Source organism: Anabrus simplex, chromosome X, assembly GCF_040414725.1.
Source record: "Anabrus simplex isolate iqAnaSimp1 chromosome X, ASM4041472v1, whole genome shotgun sequence".
Taxonomy (NCBI): domain Eukaryota; kingdom Metazoa; phylum Arthropoda; class Insecta; order Orthoptera; family Tettigoniidae; genus Anabrus; species Anabrus simplex.
Genome location: NC_090279.1, coordinates 69,495,129 through 69,509,584, shown reverse-complemented (window position 1 = coordinate 69,509,584; position 14,456 = coordinate 69,495,129).

Genomic DNA, 14,456 nt, shown 5'->3' with positions numbered 1-14,456 from the left:
GGCCATATGGACGAAGACTTAAGTGAAACTCTGCATAGACTCACATTAGCGCTCGTAGTGGTGCTTAAGCGACACAATGCATTGGCTCACACTAGCGCACGTACTGGTAGACAAAGGCAAACTGCTAAACTAATCGACTGGGTAACGGTGATTAAACAAATGGTTGCAGTTTTTAGGAATCAATATAGAATATATTGTCATAGTTTATTATATTTTATTTACTTAACAGTCGTAGCTCATATCGCTAGGATATTTTCAGCATTGAGTTGCTTGCCAGAGGCCTAGAACTGTGGATTTTCCTCCCTTTTCTTCTTGCGTTATGCCATATGTGGAAGCATTTTTGTTCATTACTGCCGATGTGTTTATAAAACACCCTCCGCACACTTTTTCTCATACCCCATCTGTTTTATGAAATGAAACATATGACACAATTCCAAATGTCCCCTCATCAGGATCTCCTGTTCTGTATCAATATGTGGTGTTCTCTCGTGCGCACTTTTACTCATACTACATCTGTCTTAAGATATGAAACACATGACACAATTCTAAATGTCCCCTCATCAGGATCTCCTGTTCTGTATCAACATGTGGTGTTCTCCCCTGCGCACTTTTGCTCATACTACATCTGTCTTAAGATATGAAACACATGACACAATTGTAAATATCCCCTCATCAGCATCACCTGTTCTGTATCAACATGTGGTGTTCTCCCCTGCGCACTTTTACACATACTACATCTGTCTTAAGATATGAAACACATGACACAATTCTAAATATCTCCTTATCAGTATCAACATCTGGTGTTCTCTTACCTCTGCTGCCAAGAGACCAATATTCTTTCGATAATCTTTCTCGTACGTCTTCACGAAGTCTCTCTTTACACTTTGATCGATAGTCGCTAAGTGGTTCCATTACTCTGGCTCTAAAGTGGTATAAGATTGTCCCATTCCGCTGCGCACAGCATTCTTTTCGCGAAAAACCTGATGGAAAACATTAACATCTTCTCCACTTGAGCTTTCAAGGGCAGAGAATACGGATCGTTTCCCTGTTGTCATTCACTTCTTCACTTTCATCCCTGGCCATTGGCTGCAACACTCAAATGACCATTGTTGTACTCCTGAGCACGTAAGCCCGTACACCAAGGGTGCAACCTTACTCTTTCTCCCCTGTAATGTAAAGATAGTGATTTATAGTTACTTTTCTAACTGTTGGGTTTCTATTCAGTGTCGCTCACCATACAATTTAGGGACCCCACTTTCCGATACGACGTTTGCCACGTTGGCACTATACAGTCTGGATTTATCTCGTGAATTGCCTGAATTACGTATTGCCACTGCAGTCACTAGTCTTACATTTGCGGGTTTAATTGTAAATCTGTTTGGCTAATGCCAGGTGGCATTTGATAACGTAGCTTGTGTGAACGCAGCATTTTATTAATTTGGTTTTATTTCGTCCAATACTTACGTACAGAAATCAGTTAGGATGTCTAACGAGCACGAAATGTCATCAAGGACTCCTACGAAATGAAAGCAACGTTACCTCGTTCACAGAACACATCAGACCGTGCTACGTGGTATTGAAAAAGGAAGGCGATGAGTTGTCACTCTCAGTGATATGGACTTTATGGCAAGAGTTTTACAATTAATTAGGGCAAGTGTTAATTTTATCTTTATTCCTGTGATAAGTTTCTGATAATGAGAATCAGTTGAACTGGAAAAATTCTTCGTTATGAACCTATCCTAACCAAACCTAAGCTAAACATCTCTTGTCTCGAATTTTAATGCGGTTTGCAGACCTACCTTTGTGTATTCTTATTGACTTACGGGATATGTGTATGCAATATACTAGCTCATGTGTATTATTACAGCGAGGTTTCATTTAGATTTCTATTCTGTTTACTGGGTAACATCTTTCGCCTGGGCGACTGTCCTTAATGCTTCCAGTAATGCTGGGTGGTTTGCACACCATTTCTAGAGGTGAAATCCTCCACTGACTAGTAAATTAATAGTTTCCGACAGCAACTGAAGAGCATCCACTATATTTTCACAGCCGCTTACTCGGTCATCAGCATAAAAATCTCTGCGAACAACTTGTGCGTCTCTGGGAAAACCTTGATTCTTCATCTTCAGCAAGTTGCTTCTGTGATCTGGTAGCTAGGAAGGCTGCTGCTGCTGTACCATATGCTACAGTTGTCAGTCCATAATGACAGGGTGGGTCCCTAGGAGATTCACTCCAGATAATACGCTGAGCGTTCCTATCATCTGCATGAACCATGACTTGCCGATAAATTTCAGCATTATCTGCAGTGAAGGCAAAGATATGAATTCTAAATCTTAGAAGAATGGAGTAATGATCATCTTGTATTGTCGTTCCAGCCATTAATATATCATTAAATGAAATATTGTTACAAGTTTTAGCAGGTAAATCAAATACAACCCTCGTTTTTGTAGTTGAGCTACTCAGCTTAAAAACTGGATGATGGGGTAGATAATAGTTTCCACCTTCATTCCCTGACCTTAGCCATATACCACATGGCCTCATACTAGTGAAGAAGGTTACAGAACTCGTGCTTAAGTGAAGGCTGCCTACTGAAATGCAGTTCTAGTTGTGCTAGTCTTGACATGGCATGACTGAAGGAGTTTCCCAGAATCTCAGGTTTGTGCTTGAGGGGTAACTAAACTATAAATTTACCTGTAGCTTCCCTAGTGGTACTGTAAAGTGCCTTTCTGTTGCTCTCTCTTCTCTTGTCATGACTGGGGACGTAATCTCTTCTATTTCCCAGGACTGCTGTAGCTGCGTGTCTAACCTGTCCTCTGACTTCGAGAAACATGTGATTAATGTAAGACATTATTCTCTTCCCCTGATGGTAGTGTCCCGCAGTAATCCATCCTAGTTCAGTGTCTTGAGGAATAGGATAATCTGGTGATCGAATTCTAAGACCAAGTTTCAATAATGAAAAGAAATGTTCTGTACCCATTAACAAATCAATGTCACTTGGCGGAAAGAACTTGCGGTCAGCGAGCTTCAAGTCGGTGAGCAAGTTCCAATGTTCATGCTGAATGTAGAGCTAACACTCTACCCCGCCAAGTGCCAAAGTTATGAACAGTGGAAGCCTTTACCTTCCACCATTCCAATGGCCCCCATTGCTTGTACGGAGATAACTTTGTTTTTTCCTTTTTAAATACAAATACTCATGTTTATTATGTTTGTTTATTCACACTCCCTGCTCTGTAGGTAATTGAGTGTCCATGGAATGGTTCTTGATGTTGTAATTTACCGTTCATTTATTTTGTATTGCATACTTTTGTTGTTATTATTATTATTAATATTCCATACGATATCTCTTAAAATGTAAATAAACTAATATTTAATAAAGTAAATTATGCTTATCTCTTTGGATCATTTATTTTATTGCATATTGTTATCGCTATGGCAACATGACTTCTCTATGATGTAGACACAGTATAAAAGTATTTCTTCCCAAATAGATTTGTTATACACCCCGTGTGGGTGAAGGACGAAGATGAAGAATACACCCACGATGTACTCTGTCTGTTATAGGAGGCGACTATAAGGGGCGACACAGGGATGATAGTGTTAGAGCCATGAAAATAATTGTGATTAGTACCATCATGCGGGGAACTCCATGGGTCACCTTTACTTGCGAGTGGTACCACTATGTTAGGTGCACAGTAGGTTTGTGATTAGTAGCAACATAAGGTGAGTCTGTATGGGTTTTGTGCGAAACACCACGGGTCTGGGCGTTGTCTGCGATTAGCACTACTATATCAGCGACACCGTGGGTCTGCGTTGCCTGTAATTAGTACCCACTATATGAAGAACACCAAGGGAATACTGGAACCTGTGATTAGTACGCCTAGGTGAGGAACACTGTGGGTTTGCGTTGCCTATAAGTAGCGTCATAATGTCAGAAACACCATTGGTCTCCGTTACATGTGGGAAGTAAAATACTTTTGAGTCATACCATAATGTATGGAACACTATGAGTCTACACTATTTTTTATTAGTACAGCAACATGACAAATACTATGATTTTACTTTACTAGCTATACGTGTCATTATGACGGGCCATTGACCAGCATTTTGGACCCCTTTAGAAAACAAGCATCCTCGATTCAGGATTATGCTTTAGAAGTAGTCCCTTGGTCAGTAATACTATCGTATATGATAGTTTCTGGTTCGGATCCACCGATTGTTTTAAATTCATATCCACCCATTTATTCTTCATCATCACGTTTTTATTCTGCTCTGTGGACGATTTTGAATTTTAAATTGTCATTCTATTTCATCTCATTTCATACTATTCGGGACTGATGACCTAGATGTTAGGTCCCTTCAAGCAAAAAAGCACCACCATCATCACTCGGTTAATTATACCTGCACCAATTAGACTACAGACTAGGGAAATGCCTTTTATTGCAGTACATAACGTTCTTACTTATTTGTATAATTAAAGATCTGAAGATCCATATACGGTTATAACTGGTATAAATCGAAACTGTGTAATTTTGGAGAGAGTAAGCCCAGGTGGTATTGCGCGTCACAAGAAACTGAGTGAATTGGCTGTGCAGTTCGATTACACTGCTGTGAGCTTGCTTTCAGGAGGTGGTGGATTCCAACCCCTCAATCGGTAGATCTGAAGTTATATTTGTTTTTTCCTTGGTTCCCTCGTTTTCACTTTAGGCTAATTCTGTGGCTGTACCTTTATTAAGGCAAAGACCGCTTCCTTTCATTTTAGTATTAGCCAACTTTCCTATCCCATTCTTGCCTTACAACATGTCCTCTATCAGTGTGACTTAGGCCAATATATTTAAAAAATCTTGTAATTTTGTTTGACTCATTAGTGCCCCTGGAGAATTCCTGGGCTTCCCTAATGTGGTAAGCTCGAGATACACCAAATTGTATGTTCAAAACATGTTTAAAATGAACCTCCTTTCCCCTAATGCTTATTAAAGACAGACGAAGAGTAAAACAACAACCAAGCCAAAGGAAGGATGTATAGGTCCTACGTGGTAAGTCCTTGAACTTATGGAAATTGCAATAAAATATACAATCTAGATCTCTCTCCTTTTCCCTCTCGCTCCACCCTCCCGTTGACAATACGGTTATACTAATGCCTAAATCAAAATAAAGGCAGGAAATATTTACATTTAATTTAAGCTGATGAAGAAGGGAACGTATGACTAGCTCGGGTTGGCGGGTTCGATTCTGGTAGTATTTGAGGGTGTTCAAATACGCCAGTCTCGTGTCTGCATACATACCGGTACGTAAAAGAATTCTTGTGGGACGAAATTCTGGCTCCTCGTCCTTTATAAAAACCATAGATTTAGTTAGTAGAAATATTAACATTATTATTCTCAATTCAGAAATGAGCTTGAAAGCTGACCTAATTTCCGTTCACATAGCTTAGCACATTAGTTCTCCTCTATGTTTCCTGGATAAGCTTGGAGACATAACCAGCCTGTAAACTGAAAATATGACGAATAATCTCTCTTACAGGTTATTGATGAGAGAAAGAAACTGAGAAAATCGAAAAGAAAGCAGCTTGATTTTTTCTGGGTGATATGTGACAAAAGAATAGCGTTACAAAAATGTTGCAAAGTTTGGGCTGGGAAAATTGGAATAAAAGAGACGAGCTGCTCGACTAAGTGGTATGTTCCGAGCTATCAGTGGAGAGATAGCGTGGAATGGCATCAGTATACGAATAAGTTTGAGTGGTGTCTTTAAAAGGAGATTAAAATACGAAGATAAGGCTGGAATTCAAGAGGAAAAATTGGGGCAAATGTTCGTTCATAGGATGTGGAGTTAGGGATTGGAATATCTTACTAAGGAAAACGTTCAATAAATTTCCAATTTCTTAATAATCATTTGAGAAAAAGCTAAGAGAAAAACAGATAGGGAATTTGCCAAGTGGCCGACTGTTGTAAATGAAGATCAGTATTGATTGATTGACTGATTGGTTTAATGATTGATTGATTGATTGATTGATTGATTGATTGATTGATTGATTGATTGATTGATTGATTGATTGATTGATTGATTGATTGATTGATTGATTGATTGATTGATTGATTGATTGATTGATTGATTGACGCTCGTACAAAAGAAAGTAAAGGCACTAAGTAATTTCTGGAACTTTCAAAAATCACACTGCAAAGACTTCACGCAGAATCCCAAGGAATGTAATGCTATTCTTCAGAAGATGCTCAGCGAGCGGTTAGCTACAGAAGTAGTAATAGCTGGTCAAGTTTCTAAGTAAGGATGCGTATATTTTATATTATGACAAAAGTTTTATAATATGTACTTATTTGTATTAGACAGTAATAATTTTGTGGTTAATGTCGTTGAAAACACCTATTTACAAAGCAATCCACAAAACAAAATAAAAATAACATACACTTACATTGTTACCAAGAGCTGAGCAGACAGCCGCCGATCTGACACCTTTGAACTTAGAAGACACACAGGGCGCCTCCTTGGAAACCGTGCCGCCTTATGGGGAAGGGTGTAACTTAGGAATACTGGCTCCTTCCATTACACTGTGATGCGCCGAGACGAAACGGCGAGTTGGTTTCACATTTTGCGGCCAACAGCCGCATACGTTAGCCGATTGGGCGATATCAATGCGAGAGTTGGAAACAGAACTGAAGTATTCGAAAGGGTCATTGGTAAATGTGGGGAATACATGGAAGCTAATGGGAACGGGAAGCGTTTGTTGGACTTCTATGCTAGTTTGTGTTTAGCTGTTACGAATATATTCTTCAAGCATAAGGCTATTCAGGTGGGGAGCTAAGGGTAACAGATCCACAAAATATACTATATCTTAACCGATTTTAAATTCTGGAAGTCTGGTAGGAATGTATGAGTTTTACGTGGATTTTTCGGTGATATAGACCACTATCCGATCTGTAGTGAACTGAGTATCTCTAAGCCTAGGATACAGAAAATGAAATCTATCTGCAAACGAACAAGAGTAGAAAATCTCCAGGACGAGGAGATTGCACAGAAGTACATGGATATGATTAGTGAGAAGCTTCGAACAGTGGACAGTAAGCAGGTTCAGGATATAGAAAGAGAATAGGTGGCATACAGGGATGCTGTAGCAGGAACAGCAAGGGAATGCCTAGGAACGCCTATGTGTAAAGGCGGGGAAAAGCGAACATCTTGGTGGATTGATGAAGTGACGGTAGCTTGTAAACGTAAAAAGAAGGCTTATCAGAAATGGCTCCATACTAGGGCTGATGCAGACAAGGAATTGTACGTAAATGAATGAAACAGAGCGATATAAGTAGTTGTTGAATCCGAAAAGAAGTCGTGGGAAGATTTTGGTAATAACCTGGAAAGACTATGTCAAGCAGCAGCGAAACCTTTCTGGACAGTAATAATGAATCTTAGGAAGTAAAGGAAAAAGGAAATGAGCAGTGTTTTGGGTAATTCAGGTGAACTCATAATAGATCCCAGGGAATTACTGGAGAGTTGGGGGGAATATTTTGAACATCTTCTCAATGGAAAAGGAAATCTTCCTGGTGGTGTCGCGAACAACCTAGCTACTGGGCAGGAAGAAAGTTATGTTGGTGAAATTACGCTTGATGAAGTGGAAAGGATGGTAAATAAACTCCGTTGTAATAAAGCAGCAGGAATAAATGAAATTAGACCCAAAATGGTGAAGTATACTGGGAAGGCAGGAATGAAATGGCTTTGTAGAGTAGTAGGATTAGAATGGAGTGTTGGTAAGGTACCTTAAGATTGGACAAAGGCAGTAATTGCACCTATCTATAAGCAATGGAACAGGAAGGATTCCAACAACTATCGAGGTACCTCATTGATTACGCAGGGAACGGATTTATATGTAATTGCATATCTCTTTAGGCAGATAAAATTAATTATATTTTTCATTATCTTTACGAATCATGACGCGTAGAGTTGAAAAATGGAGTATTTATTTTCCATATTTTTCCATATTTTTGAGTTTAGTACATATGTTCTATATTCTTCGTCATTAAAATCAATATAGTCCATATTTCGGTTAAAAAGTATTAAATCATATTAAATTAGCAGTCATCTCAATAATGAAGAAATAAATTAAAAATCAATATTCGAAAAATTAATATTTTAAGTGGTGTGCAGGTCATTATCACGCCTGCCCAGGTCTGGGCTGATAAAATAAGCTGATAAGCGGTGCGAAGAAAGAGAGAGGTCTGGATCACACTTACAAAACTGATAAGCTGCATTACATAACATCGACTGTGTCTGTGCCATCACTTCGTAACTAGGACCGGGCGAGTTGGCCGTGCGCGTAGAGGCGCGCGGCTGTGAACTTGCACCCGGGAGATAGTAGGTTCGAATCCCACTATCGGCAGCCCTGAATATGATTATCCGTGGTTTCCCATTTTCACACCAGGCAAATGCTGGGACTGTACCTTAATTAAGGCCGCTTCCTTCGAACTCCTAGGCCTTTCCTATCCCATCGTCACCATAAGACCTATCTGTGTCGGTGCGACGTAAAGCACCTAGCAAAAAATAATCGTAACTAGGAAAAGCTCATTCATCGACGATGTGCTAGTTGTTTCCGGATTAGTTCGTAATTCGGGCATTCCCTTTGATTGCTTCATAACTCCATCTACTTCACTACCAGTCTTCACAGTTTGAATTAGCAGTGAGACGGCTCATAGTGTTCTAGTACGTTCAGTGTGTGCAGTTGTATATTGATATTCATTGAAGAAATTAACATTGTTACAATGTGCCTAAAGTAGCTCAGTCAACCAGTTTAAAATTAAAAAGTTACGTATCAGAATTTAAAGAAGATGGTTTATCAACTGACAGTGAGATAATATTTTGTAATTTGTGTCATTGTGCAGTGACATCTACTCAAATATTCCTAGTGCAACAGCACGTTTCAACCAGTAAACACCAGGCTAACAAACAAGGATATTCCAAGCAGAGACAGTTGTTTCTGACACAACCAGCAACTTCCAGTGTAACGTTCGAGTTCAACACTTATCTCTGCCGTGCTCTCATCTCTGCTGACATACCTCTCTTATAATCAGTGCTTCAGGGAATTCCTCAAGAAATATACCAAACGATCCATCCCGGATGAGTCAACGTTCAGAAAAACGTACTGTTCAGCCATATACGATGAAACTGTTCGGAGGATAAGGCAAGAGATTAAAGACGGTCCAATTTCGGTTTCCATTGATGAAACAACAGACAAAGAAGGCAGGCTAATTGGCAACGTAATCATTGGCTTGTTAAGCGAAGATTATTGTAAACGGATTCTCTTACACTGTGATGTTCTAGAAAAGTGCGATAACAAAACTATAGCAAAACTGCTCAGTGAGGCTATGAGTAACCTCTGGCCACATGGCGTTAAGTATAATAAAGTGTTACCTTTTATTAGCGATTCTGCACCTTATATGATGAACGCCGGAGAAGCATTATGTGCTGTATATCCAAGGATGACTCATTTAACATGTGCAGCACATGCCTTTCATCGTGTGGCTGAAGTGGTAAAAAGAAGTTACCCCAAGGTAAATTTATTGATTTCCTCAGTAAAAACAGTTTTTCTCAAAGCCCACAGAAGAGTTCATCTTTTGAAAGAAATGTACCCAGAGATTCCAGTGTCGCCTAAGCCGATTCTAACTAGGTGGGGTACGTGGCTGCAAGCGATTGAATACTATGTTGAATATATATAGGCTGTATTAAGAACGTTCTGCATACCATGGACTCTGAAGATGCAGCCTCAATTGAAGCCGCGAAAACAGTTGTTTGCGACATGTATGTGAAAAATGACTTATGTTACATTCAGCTTAATTTTTTATGCATCAAAAAAAACACTGAAAAGGCTCCAAAACTCGCATCTAAAACTATCTGAAAATTGTGAAATTGTGAATAAAACTGTGGAACAACTAAATCCTGCAAATGAAGCAAGCAAGAGATGGCCACTGTGCTTTCAAATAACCCCGGATATGAAGAAATAACAAAGGTTGCTGCAATGCTGTGTTGAGATTTAACTGTAAAATTAACACTGGATTTAACGCCAGTAGGTATTGTGAAGTTGAATTATGCCCCCATTACGTCTTCCGATGTTGAACGCAGTTTCAGTCAATATAAAACTGTCCTTACAGATAATAGATGGAGATTCACTTTGCAGCACTTAAAAGAACATTTTGTAATCCATTCTTTTGGTAACACAGAATAAAATATTGTGTGTTATTCAAATATATTAAAATGTGAAGTGCAACATTATGTTGCATGTAGATCTACTTTGTTTAGCTTCTTTGAACTTTGATAAAAATAGAAATGAATGTTATATGTGCAATTTTAAGTCCATATATAATTCCATATTTGAATAAAAATAACTAAATATATATGTACATATTTCAAAAAAATATTAGTACATATAAATCCGTTCCCTGTATGATTACTATACCAAGCAAAGTATTCACCGGCATCTCGGAAGAGAGGGTGCGAGCAGAGAGGAAGTTGCATGAAATCCAGTGTGGTTACAGAGCACGGAGGGTCTGTCAAGATCCAATTTTCAGTACGCACCAGGTGAATGTAAAATGTTAGGAAATGAATAGACAGCTGTGTATTGGTTTAGTATATCTAGAGAAAGCATATGACAGGGTACCGAGGGAAATGATGTTCACAATATTGCGGGGGGGATGACGTTAAGGGTAGATTATTAAAATCAATCAAAGGCATTCGTGATGACAATTGGGCTCCAGTAAGAATTGATGGTAGAACGGGTTCTTGGTTCAGAATACTTACAGGGGTTAGACAAGGCTGTAATCTTTCTCATTTGCTCTTCGTAGTTTACGTGGATCATCTGCTGAAACGTATAAATTAGCAAGGAATGATTCAGGCGGGTGGAAATTTAGTATGCCGTCTGGCCTCTGCTGACGACTTCGTCTTAATGGCAGATTGTGCCGAAAGCCTGCAGTCTAATGTCCTGGAACTTGAAAATAGGTGCAGTGAGTATGGATTAACAATTAGCCTCTCCAAGACTAAATTGATGTCAGTAGGTAAGAAAGTCAACAGAAGTGAATGTCAGATTGGTGATACAAACATGGAACAGGTAGATAATTTTAAATATTTTTGTTGGTTGTTCCCCCAGGATGGTAATATAGTAAGTGAGATTAAATCAAGGTCTAGTAAAGCCAATGTAGTGAGTTGGCAGTTGCGATCAACATTGTTCTGTAAGAAGGAAGTCATCTCCCGGACGAAACTGTATTTACATCGGTGTGTTTCCAGACCATCTTTGCTTTACGAGAACGAAAGCTGGGTGGACTCAGGATACATTATTCTTAAAATTGAAGTAACAGACATGGAAGTAGCGAGAATTGTTGCTTTTAAACAGGTGGGAATAATGGCTGCAGAGTAGGCCTACTCGGAACTAGCAGATAAAGGCTATGTTAGGAATGAACTCGATGGATGAAGCTGCACGCGTAAACCGTCTTCGGTGGTGGGCACATGTGCGACGAATGCAGGAGGATAGGTTACCTAGAAAAATAATAGTCTCTATTATGGTGGGTAAGAGGAGTAGAGGGAGACCAAGTTGACAATGGTTTGATTCAGTTTCTAACGATTTAATGATAAGAGGTATAGAACTAAATGAGGCCACGGCACTGGTTGCAAATAGAGGATTTTCGCGACGTGCCGTTTTGGTAAATTCACGGAGGCTTGCAGACTGTACGCTGAATGGCATAACGGACTTTAATGATAATGCATGTATATATGTATTAAAACCGTATGATTTTATTTCCGTTAGTGTACGAAGAATTGGGTCGTAAAGTTCAGGCAGTTGATTCCTTCTTCCATGGCTGTCCACATTCTTTTAGACTTACGGACCTGCTTTCGTATTCTCTTTCTTTCACCCGGCGAGGTTCCTTCTCCCTTATATATCCTCTTTGAGCTAGACATAGCGGGACACAAGGTTCTTAAACACTACTCATTTCACTTAGTGCCAACAGTGCACTTTTCAGTAAGTGCCTCATACTACAATTGTAGACATTACGGATGTGTTCAACTACAACTCTCCCCACAGTTGTGTATTTTAGTATATATGAGTGTTACAGTATGATTTATTACAAGTATGGAACTGGGTGATATAACAAGCCCATTCACATTTCAAGTAGCGGAAGAAGTTCTCATACTCTGTAGTTGTCTTAAGTAATACAGTCTACGCTGTGCTGCGAATCAGTTCGGTTGTACAGTGTGGTCGCGAGGAGTTTGTTCGTGCTTTGTGTCTTGTGAAGTTAGCGTGTGATGGCTGCCGCCAGTGATGGGAGGTCCCTTCTGGATATCTCCAAGTTACCAGTTGAAAAGGAGATTGAGGTGGAAATGGACGATGTTTCTCTAAATAGTCAATCTAATAATCAAAGTTCTCAAGATCCAATACCTAACAAACAAACCACTCAGAATACTCAAAAGTCGACATCTTTGATTAGTTCGGACGAATACACTCGAGAACATTCTGGTCCTTACATTGTTCTAGTAGAATCTGTAACGGACAAAAATGTTGGAGAGCTGCATCCTATGACCTTAGGTCGTTTATTTTATGATCGAAATTTACCAGTAAAATCCATCATACGTAAGGGCAGAAATCGTCTTCAGGTGCAATTTGAGCATGCTACCCAAGCAAATAAATTTTTGAGTCACCCGTTATTAGGATCTATTTGTGCACGGGCATATATTCCAAGCACAAGCATATTCCGTGTTGGTATCATAAGAGGGGTTGATAAAACTTTGACTGAGGAATCTATACTCCAACATCTCAAATCTGACTACATTGTTAAATCTGTCCAGAGATTAAAACGTAAAGCGTTTGTTAATGTGGCTATCGAATACCTTCCTACTGGATCAGTAAAAGTAGTTTTCCGATCCCAGCAGTTGCCACGATATGTCTCTCTATATAGTGTCTTTCTGGAGGTGGAACCATTTATCTTTAATCACATAATTTGTAAAAAATGCCAGCGACACGGCCATACAATACGTCAGTGTCGTTCGCAAACGTTCCGATGCGGCAAATGCACCCTGTCGCATGCTACGGATAAGTGTACGGAGCAGTATACCAAATGTGCTCATTATAATGGGGACCATCCCACAGGACATGAGTCATGCCCCGAGCACAAACAACAACAGCTTATTAAGAAAATAATGAGCACCGAGCATGTATCTTTTCTTGAGGCCAAGTCCAAGATTTCACCACCTAGCTACTGCCCAGCGCAACACCCCCAACAATTTCCCCCTCTTGTTGCTGAACACTCCCCTCCTCCTATTTCAAATCCGAGAAAACGAAAGTTTACTCAGATTATTACTCAATCACCCAGACCGCAACCCGCTCAGGGGTATGATCGAGCTGCACACATGGCTATCCTTCGGGATACCCCTAATCCACTTACTGTGCCTATGAACATAATGCTCCCCCCACCCCTTTTACAGCCGCAATTCCCGGCTCCTTTGGCAAATGTAATTTCCCCCCTTCCATCTTCTGACCAGCCACAACGTCCGGTTTATCGCCAAAAAGACGACTTACAACAGGACATACACTGACTGACAGAGCAAATGCAACACCAAGAAGGAGTGGTCAGAACTTTATGCCAATTGCAGGGTAGACTGACGTCACTGAGGTATGCTCATGATGTGAAATGCGCCGCTGTGCAGCGCACGTAGCGAACGATAAATGGGACACGGCGTTGGCGAATGGCCCACTTCGTACCGTGATTTCTCAGCCGACAGTCATTGTAGAACGTGTTGTCGTGTGCCACAGGACACGTGTATAGCTAAGAATGCCAGGCCGCCGTCAACGGAGGCATTTCCAGCAGACAGACGACTTTACGAGGGGTATGGTGATCGGGCTGAGAAGAGCAGGTTGGTCGCTTCGTCAAATCGCAGCCGATACCCATAGAGATGTGTCCACGGTGCAGCGCCTGTGGCGAAGGTGGTTGGCGCAGGGACATGTGGCACGTGCGAGGGGTCCAGGCGCAGCCCGAGTGACGTCAGCACGCGAGGATTGGCGCATCCGCCGCCAAGCGGTGGCAGCCCTGCACGCCACGTCAACCGCCATTCTTCAGCATGTGCAAGACACCCTGGCTGTTCCAATATCGACCAGAACAATTTCCCGTCGATTGGTTGAAGGAGGCCTGCACTCCCGGCGTCCGTTCAGAAGACTACCATTGACTCCACAGCATAGACGTGCACGCCTGGCATGGTGCCGGGCTAGAGCGACTTGGATGAGGGAATGGCGGAACGTCGTGTTCTCCGATGAGTCACGCTTCTGTTCTGTCAGTGATAGTCACCGCAGACGAGTGTGGCGTCGGCGTGGAGAAAGGTCAAATCCGGCAGTAACTGTGGAGCACCCTATCGCTAGACAAAGCGGCATCATGGTTTGGGGCGCTATTGCGTATGATTCCACTTCACCTCTAGTACGTATT